Source organism: Chinchilla lanigera, unplaced genomic scaffold (assembly GCF_000276665.1).
Source record: "Chinchilla lanigera isolate Chin_1 unplaced genomic scaffold, ChiLan1.0 scaffold00084, whole genome shotgun sequence".
NCBI lineage: Eukaryota > Metazoa > Chordata > Mammalia > Rodentia > Chinchillidae > Chinchilla > Chinchilla lanigera.
The window spans coordinates 1,761,936-1,772,267 of record NW_004955485.1 but is presented as its reverse complement, the minus strand read 5'-3'; positions in this window follow the sequence as shown (position 1 = coordinate 1,772,267).

Sequence of the window (10,332 nt, the reverse complement as noted above, 5' to 3'; positions counted from 1 at the left end):
ATATTCCATATATGTGTATATATATAGATTTAATATATACAGAATAAAATAGATGAAAGATAAATAGATATGGAGATGAAGATAGAGATGATATAGTGATAGAGATAGAGATGATAGAGATAGATAGGGAGGTAGAGAGATGATAAAGAGAGAGATGAGAGAGAGATTAGAGAGAGAGAGAGAGGGATGACAGAGACAGAGATAGAGAATCTGTCATGCAGAAGCATTACTATATCAGAATTTCTGTTCTTCCCTCTTGGCCTCTTAAAGTTAAAAGCTACTGCAGATTCTCTCTCCCAATGTCTTGGTTACTTTTCTCACCCACAATACCTGACACCCACAGCTCTAGGGAAGAAAGGTTTATTTCAGCTCAGAGTTTGTAGAGGGTGGAGTCTGTAGTCAGCCGGCTACTAAATGATGCAAGATGTATCAAGGTGAAACAAGTCTTCACACCTAGGTTTCTGTTGAGATCTGAGTCCTTGAGGAAACAGATTAAAAGTAAGAAAGTAAACCTCAAACTGCCTCTGGAGGGTCAGCTGAAAACAGACAAAGATCTGGTGGTATTTCTGGCTTCTATGAAATCTACAGAATACGGTACCTGCCCATGCAATCTGTGCGGCTTGGCAAGTGTGGGTATGTCTCTGAGCCACAGTATGAGAAAGTTTGTCATGTGGGGGAAGTTAGCTCAGAGAACAAGGAAATTCCAGTGACTTTGAAATGTTTCTCTGCTTCGATTATATCAGATATGCTTTCTATAAGCCTGAGTTGGAATTAGATGTTTATTACCCAGTCCACCCTTTCCATCAACACGGCCCTATTTTCATTTCTTATTCAAATCCTTTCTGGACATTTCCTGAGTCCGCCCCGCAATCACCTGAGGTTGGATGAGAAAGAAGTAACGTAGGCTGACGTGGAAGCGACCTTCAAGATACTTTGTCACAAAAATCTGCACAATGCAACATCTTTACTGCAGGCTTAATGGATGTTCAGTCTTTTCTATAACTTTTACCAGTCAAATAAGTGCATAATAAACCAGTAAAATAAGTGCATAGTAAATTATACAGTAGCGCCTCAATTTATGAATGCCTCCATTAGTGAACAATTTGGTTTGCAAATAGAAGCTTTCAGCAACATTTTGCTTCAGTTTGAAAACTCATTAGGTGACAAATAGAACCATGGCCATCTTCCTTGCACAAACACGAATGCAGCCATCATCCCCAGAACCCTGGAACGAGTTAAATTAATGAGCAGAGGGACCACTGTATATACATAATAGTCTTAAAAAGCATGAAGATGAACAGACAGCATAAAAGTACATCATTTTATGTTACTGTAATCAAGGACATTTTTAGTACTGTAGTCAAAGGCAAAAGTATAGATGGTGCCCACATATAAAGATAATAATTTCCTTCAAAGATACTGAGTTAGAGGTAGAGTATTTTAAATGTGCAGGTCCCAAAACTCAAAAGTGGACACCAGGGGCCCCAGGTGAAGCAAGTCTGTTGTGCTCTATCTCTCTTAAAAATTACAAATAAAACAATGGGAAATACAAGCAGCAGCTACCCAAGAATTCCAGAAAGTAAACAACAGCAAGAAGATTGGGGAAGAGAGAAAATTTAAATTGAAATGGGGTGATTTTCTTTGTTTCCTCCTTTATTCTCTGGATTGACCCATGGATTACCTCAGTGTCTATCTTTGTAGTGGGAAGGCCTTGCAAAATTTATGAAAGAAATTGTGTGTCTGAGCATTCGGGAAATTATTATGGTTTTGGTTTGACTTTTTCTTTTTTTCTCTTTCAACTCTGGTCCAAATGCAGCCTTCCCTCAGCAAGAGTTGTGGCAATAGAAGAGATATCTAAAACTACAAGAAGAAACTCGTCTCTCTGATCCCAACTGGGAAAATGGGTCTCTGTAGCCCAGTAAATATAGAGAAATTCCATTACCTTTCTTTAGCTGCTTTGTCCCAAGAAAAACCGCAGCCACATGCAGTAATAAGTGTGGATAAAATTCCAAAAGGAATCTGAGCTTTCCAGTCAGGTGAGTGGGAAGCAGAACTTTGAGAACAGGAAAGTGGGAGAGGAATCCCAGAGGGAAAGCTAAGGGGACTTTTCCAATTATTTCTTGGTGAACATAAGTCTCAGGCTCATCAAGTCAAGCACAGGACTGTCTCACAGAGCACTCGTAGTTCTCAATAGTAAATTGAGGCCAGAGTCTTCATCCACAGAAAATTAGACAGAAATCATGAATTGAATATGGGTAGATTGATTTTATTGTAAAAAAAATTCTCCAAGAGTCTCACAACATAATATTCAAAATTTCCAGAGCAGAGCCCATATACATTTAAATAAAATAAGCAAAAGTGACCCCAATTCTCAGGAGAAAAGACAACCAACAGATGCCAATACAAGATGTGGCAGATGTTGAAATCACCCAAGATTTTAAAGCAGCTAAGAGAATCAGAACTCACACAAAAGAATCAAATTGGAATTCAGAACTAAAAATTTCTCAACTTTAGAAATACACTAGATGGGCTCAGGTAAGAATAAAGTTGACAAAAGGGTAAGTTATTAGCATTTAAGACAGAACAATAGAAAGTATCCAACCTGAAAACCAGAGGGGAAAAAGAATGGAAAGAAACAGTCTTGGGAAGCAACGGAATAAAATCAAAAAGGGTTAATATTCTTGTCATTTAGTCCCATAGGCAAAGAAGGAAATTACTGGGGGAAATGATGAAACAATGCATTAAAATTTATAGCAATATAAAGAATTGAGACCTCTTCACAACCTTTGTGAAACAAGAACACAAAACAAGAGAATGCTGTATACTTTTATCATCTGACCTGAACTTCAAAACCCCAGTGTCTTCCTGGACTGTGTAAACTTAGACCATTTTTTGAGGATGGAGAATGACTGATTTTTTGAGTGTGCTTTCCGAGAATTTTAGACTTTTTCGAGGCTTGAAAACTGCTTAGTGGAATCTCGTCCTTGTCTTCACATCATGTTTCCCTTCCCACTCCCATTCTTCATAGCTCCGCCTCCTATAGTTTTCAATAAATAAAAATTGTGCTAACCTGACAGATCTAGCATGGTCAGAGTTTTTGATTTTCTCTTTTATTGTAGAAAAATAAAATTTCCTCTTCTTTCATCTGTTTCTGGAGATCATATTCTAGGAGTCTGTAGATGTACCTGTCATTTGTAAGAAGGCAGCAAAAACACGTATTAGATATTCTTCTGATCCTTACAATATTCAAAGATATCAGAAAAGTTCTCCAGTGAAACTGATTCTTATATACTAAGCTCTCGTCACCTCTTACAGGGATGACTATTGCTGTGTACTACTTTCTGTTTCTAATTCTGTTTTCTTAAAACTTATCCAGCATAACTTCCAGAATGATATATTAAAATGAAAATATAACCACATTATTGTACACTAACTTTCTGTATATATTTTATTGATAGAAGTTCTTTGTCAGATATATGTTTTCCAAATATGTATTTACTAGGATGTAGCGTATTCCTTTATATTTTTATAGTCAGTTTTTTGATGAAATGTAATTAATCATTTGCTTTCTTCCAACATTAATGCATTTTGGATTCTAAAACATATCTTTTCCTATCCTAAAGTCATAAAACTATCCTACTACTTCCTTAAAAGTATCATGGCTCTAGCATTAATCTTTAAGTGAATGATCCATCTGGAATTAAATTTTCTGTGTCAAGTAAGACAGGATTCAAGTCTATTTGTGTTTTGTATTGTTTTGTTTTGTTTTGTTATATACATTCTTAGATACTCTGCAACTGACCCCTCTCTATGTATGTTAGTTTCACAATTCTATTTTGCCATTTTTATGTGATATTATTGACTGCTACTACTGTTGTGAAATTGTTTCAAGCTAACTCTAAGATAGACAAACCTATGTATTTTCCTAAGGATTCATTTCAGAATCTTTACGCCCAAGTGCTATAAAAATCCTACAGCATTATTCTGAGGAACAATTGTTCTGGCCCCCTAGGACTGCATCAGGTGATCCGTGTGTAATGGAGCCTATTACTCTTTTATCTTCCCTTCTAATAGCATACTGTGATGGAAAGAATCTGTCTAAATAAGCTTCAAGTACACCTAGGCTTCAATAATAACTACATAACTGCTTTTATTGGTACATTATATATATATATATATTTTATTGGTACATTTTATATATATATATATATATATGATAGTATTCATCCTAGGGAACTTGTGCCTATACATGACATACCTCGATTCTTTTTTTTTTCCCATTCCCCTCCCCTCCCTTCAACCTCTCTTTATCTCCTTATTTACAAAGGATTTATTTCCATTTTTTCCTCCTTTGCCCTTTTTTCTTGTCCCTTTCTTCCATTCCTCCTCCCAACTCTTTTGTTCCCCTTCCCATTTGAACATTTTCTCCCCATTTCCCAGTATCTATTCTACATTTTGGTCCTTATTCACACATAACTGTTTTAATATAGTTACTTAAAGGGATAGTCTCCAGAAAAGTAACTCCATATTTCTCATAAAAAGCAAGTGTTAGTAAGAGATAAGTGATTATGCCTGCATCTCTCTTATCACTTGGTATGAAAGCATGCATCTTTTGAATGCGAAAAATGAAAAGTGCATCTTTCTATGATTATAAATATACCCCTGTCTCTCTTCTTCCTGCTGAGAAAAATCTTTCTGGGAAGTTTTGTTTTGTTTTGTTTTTTTCCGGTACGAGGAATCGAACTCACAACCTTGTGCTTGCCAGGCAGGCGCTGTGCCACTGAGCTAAATCCCCAGCCCCTTTCTGGGAAGTTTTTATCAATAGCTTACAATACAATCAAATGTGCAAATAACAAGATTAAAATAGATAACTCTAATGCAGTGAAAATGAATTTTCTTTTAAATATAAATAATGAGAAACTATAATATCAGCTTCCTTTAGTATTTTTATTATAAAACATTCACTCTCATTATTCTAAAATTTAGTTTTGCTTATAAACCTACAGTGAAGTGGAAAAATGAATTTATGTCACAAAGACCCTGGGCAGTACTTTCAGAGAAGCATCCTTGGAAATAGCACTAGCTACTATTAAAGATTATTTTCTCTCCTGCTTTAGCAGTAACCCCAGATCTATCACCTCTGCAGTATATAACTTGCTTCTATAAATTCATTAGGAAGATTAAGAGTTTTAGAGCCTTACACTTCATGGGAGGACCATGGAGGTCTCTGTTGTCCACCTTATCTGCTACAACTCATTCTGATCTATTGTGTCTCTCACCTCCTACAGTTCTACAGGAAGTTCTGGGCTTTAAAATATATCATTCTCTCCTGGTCTCACCACAGAGGTTTAAACTCCTTGGAAGGTGGACGTGGCTCTGTGTCTCTTGTTTCTCTGACAATCACCAGTGAGCTTAGCCTGATATTAGACATGTAGTGGGTGATCAGTAATAATTTATACATTTATTATCAAAGCAGCCATGATTTTCACTCACATTTATTGAGCTCTGATATATGCAAGACTTAATTAAGCCTTATGGTAACTGAGTTGTATTATTACCCTGTTCTGCCAATAAGGATCATGTTGCTTGATGAGGCTAAGTGACTTGTCAAAAGTTATACCAGAAGTAATCACAGTGAAAGAACTATATTCTACTTCAAGGCAACAGACAGGCTACTGTTTTTGTTTGCAGCCAATAAAAACGGTGAGTATATCTGTGAATCATAATTATCTTCAGAAATGTAACCATAACCATTAGGTTAGACCACTAATCTGTTGAATTGTGTCAGATAAGAGGGCAATCCAGACAAATTAGCATTCACGTTCTTTCAAATTAGCACAAAGAAAAAAAAGACTTCATCTTAAATAATCAATTAGTGAAAGTTAGCAATAAAAGGATAAGTTCATTGTTTTTACAGCTTCATCATAATTAGCTTCACCTTAACTTCTAGTTCTTAAACATGTGTATAAATCAGTGCACTGCTTTCTCTAAGTATTGTACTGCACTATCAAAACAAAGGACGGTACTGTCCTGAGTCCACCCTTAGTTTATTGTAGCAGGATTTAGCCAGCTCTAGGAGAAAAAACAGAGAATCTTAAATACCAGGAGCTGCAAATATACAGTAGATGAATTATGTTTTGCAAATGGAGTTGGGGCTTAAGAGGCAAAATAAGTTGTTCCTCTTAAAGCAACCTGCCTCACTCCACGACTGACATGTTACACTTCCACAGAGGTCAGGTGAGTGACAGCCTTGGGAGAAAGGCCTGAAGAGGGTGAAAGCTAGACAGAGGTCTCCTGAGATTCTCTGACAAGCTAGAGATCAGGCCAGGAAGATAAAGGCCTGTATTCAGCAGCGGGAGGTTGGTGGGGGTAACCATTAGAGGGAGTGGACCTGAAGTTCTTGTACTACTGTCTACATCCTGCAGAAACTAGTGGTCTGATATATTATAGGTCAATATCTGGGTTGTCTACATGTTTATACCAAAATCATAAAACATTTTGCTTCAGTTTCATGAGTGGTTCTTAGGATTTGTCAATATCCAGTTTATATTTGATACTACTGTTGTCTCTAATGTAAGTACTATAATCAAGGTGACATAGTTCTTGCTCTCGATTTGGTTTTCTCTGTATGCCAATATCTGGATGGCCTGGGGGCTCTAACCAATACTGTGCCCCATGACCAAAGCACTGAGCACTGGGCCAAAGAAGCTACAAACCCCACCATAGAAAACAAACAAACAAAACAGACACATGATAAAAAAGGTGGTAAATTCCTCCAAAAGTTCTCAATTCCTCCAAAGCTGATCCAAGAGGCATCAAAGGAAGGAACACAAGCCACACAACAGAAATGTCTGAAAGGGTATTAAGAGAGGTAACAAAATGGTTTCAAGAAATTATTAGGTAAATTCAAAAAGATGTAACTAAACAAATAATGACTGTCATGAAACAAGTGGTCAGCAATTCTAGACAAGACAGTAGTATAAATCTTGTGGAGTGAAGAAAAGAGATGCAAAATATGAATGCCCAGCACAGAAAAGAATGGGAATTCACTTAAAAGTTTCAAACAGAAATCCAGGAGATTAAAAGTGCCATTGAAAGTATGGGCAGCACGGTGTCAGATCTAGAAGACAGGGCCATAGGTAGTGATCAAATAATGAGAAATACCTTACAAACAAAGAGAGATTAAAAACGGACCAAACAGCTGCTAAATAACTCAAAGAAGACAAATGTAAGAATGATTGAAATAAATGAAAAATAGAAGACAGCACAAAGCCACAAAAAAACCTTGTTTGCAAAAGTAATAGCGGAAAATTTTCAAGACATGAAAATAGAGCTTACCATTTGGATAAGTGAAGTATATAGAACAGTGAATAGCCACGATCAGAAAAAATTACTCCATGCTCTATCATATTAAAATGCCAGAAATCCAACATAAGAAAAGAATCTAAAAAAAACTGCTAGAGAAAAGCAATGAATCACTTACAAAGAAAAATCCATCGGAATTGCAACAAACTTCTCAACACAAACCTTAAAGGCAAGGAGAGCTTCAAATGAAGTGTCTCAAACCCTAAAAGTAAACAACTTCCAACCTAGACTGATATATACCACAAAATTATCTTTCAAAGGTGATGAAAAATAAGATATTACCATAATAAAGAGCACCTAAAGAAATTCAGGGCCACAAAACTAACACTCCAAAAAATTCTCAAGTGTGGCCTAGAAAAAGGAAAAGAAGATAACAATGCCCAAAGATATAACAAAATGAAGCAGGGATAGCAATTAAGTAGAAAGGAAAGAAAGCAAAACAGCAATAGATAAATGATGCAGTGATAGAATAATTATCAATGTGAATGGACTCAATTCACCAATCAAAAGATACGGCTTAGTAGAATGAATCAGAAAACAAAACCCAACAGTGTGCTATACACCATAAACATATCTAACACAAAAAGAAACTTGTAAATTAATAATCAAAGAATGGAGAACAATATTCTGTGCAATAGAAACCAGAAAACAAGCAAGAACAGCTATCCTATTTTCAGACAAGGTGGACTTGAAGCTAAAGCTGATCAAAAGAAGCAAAGAAGCACATTGGTTAAGAGAACTATTCAACAAGAAAAGGTAATAATTAAAAATATATGCACCAAACTACAGTGCACCCAACTTCATAAAACAAACACTAATGAACGTACCAAAAAGAGTTAACATCTGACTAGTTCTCTCAGCTTATTTCTTGTCCTGTAGAGTTTTGGTGGTTTCATGTGGCATATCTGCTTTGAGCATAACACTGCCTCTCACAAACCAATCCCTTACCTTTCTATTGTATATTTTTATTTTAGTATAACAGCAACTGGTTGTGCATCTCAGAATCTTTCCCTGAGGAATAGAGGAAATAATTTTTGTGTTTACCCACTTGGTATGACAAAAGGCAAGGTGTGTGCATGTTTGCAAAAGTGTCAAACCAGGATTTACACCCAAGTGTTTCTCCATGGACCAGCTTTTGTGTACATTTACCTGAGCATCACAGAAAGTATAATATACCCATACCAGTCTGGGATTTTATTAAGAGTTTTCTTTAGATTTTTCTGGTAGAAATAGCCCATTCATTATAATGGCACATAAAAAATGAGATTTGCAAGTTTTCAAGATCAAAAGTGAATCATCAGATTACTCATGCGTGGATGATGAAAATGATCCATTATGGTAATACATGTTTTCACAACAGAAGAATGAAGTGGGTGTATGATGATGACAATTATAATGATGATGATGATGATGATGATGATGATGATGATAATCACAATGACAATGAATGATGATGATAACTTTGATGTGAGCCAAAGTTCTTGTGATAGTGAAATGGATCAAGAATCAACTGATACAGACACAAGGTATCCAGATCATCTTAATTCAGCTGATGAAGAAAACAGCAATGTGAGTCCATATTTGACCTGTTAAAATGTTCCAAAATGGTCATGCAACCAAATGGAACCATCCAATGTCTGAACTCGATCCAAAAATATAGTGAGGGTGTTGTCAGGGATGAAATGTATTGTACTGAATACCAGCACTGCCATTCAGTGTTGGAAATTGCAACAGATGAAATGCTACCAGGTGCTGTGAGCTACACAAAGGCTGAGATACAAGTAAAACATTCTGTATGCAACAGTAGCTATATTCAAAAATGTATTTATTATTACACCACATTAGCTGAACTGAAAGCATTCATAGATCTGCTCCTCTTAGAAAGGATTTCTCATGGAAATTGCAGGAATGTAAAAGATTTATGGATGAGCAATGGGTCAAAATATGGCTTTAAAATGTATGCCTTAGTAGATGTGAAGATTTATTATGCTTTTGATTTAGAAATTTATATTAGAACTCAACCATCAGGTCCTTATTCATATAGCAATAAACCTAATGATGTTGTAAGTAGCCTTGTTGCTCCCATCTTCCAAACTAATCAGAATGTGACATTCAATAATTGGTTTTCCAGTTTCCAATTGATGTTACATTTGCTAACACAATGCAAGTTGACCAGTGCAGGAACTATACACGGGAACAAAGCAGAAATTCCAAATGAAATGTTGCATTTTCAAAACAAACCTTTATATAGTGTAATCTTTGGATTTCAGAACTATTTCCTTTGGTTTCATATTTGGCAAAGAAAAATGAACTTGTATTTCTGATGTCAACTGTGTACTATGATGGAAATATTGATAGGGAAATCTCCACAAAATGGAGGGCTGAGATGGAAACTTTCTACAACAAAGCAAAGGTGAAGTAGATGTTGTTAATGAGTTATGCAGCAACTATGATGTCACTCAAAACACAAAACATTGGCCAATGGTTGTTTTACTTGATCCTAAACATGTGTGATATACATAGCTTGACAGTTTACAAAAAAAATAACAAGTGCAAAATATCACAGAAACATTTTCTTAGAGGATTGAGACTGGAACTTTTGTTTGTGTTTAACTCACAAAGGCTTGTATTATTGTAACTCACATAGGCTTTTATTTCTGATGTTATCTCTTAGGTTTTGTGGACAAGAACACATTCAACATTAAAGTGTTGGTCTCCATTCTAAGAACTCAATACACGTTTGATATTTTATTTTACTATATCTTAATTTTTAGGTGTGATAATTGAATTAAACTTGTAGAGTGCTTGTATTTTCATTGTAGTTCATATAAGAATTTATTTGTGATGTTATCTTTTAGGTTTTGTAAGCAAGTGTACAGCTGATGTGAAAATGTTGATGTTTATTCTAAATTTGCAATACATATTAAAAGTTTAATACCTTATTTTATTGATATGTTATATTCCTGA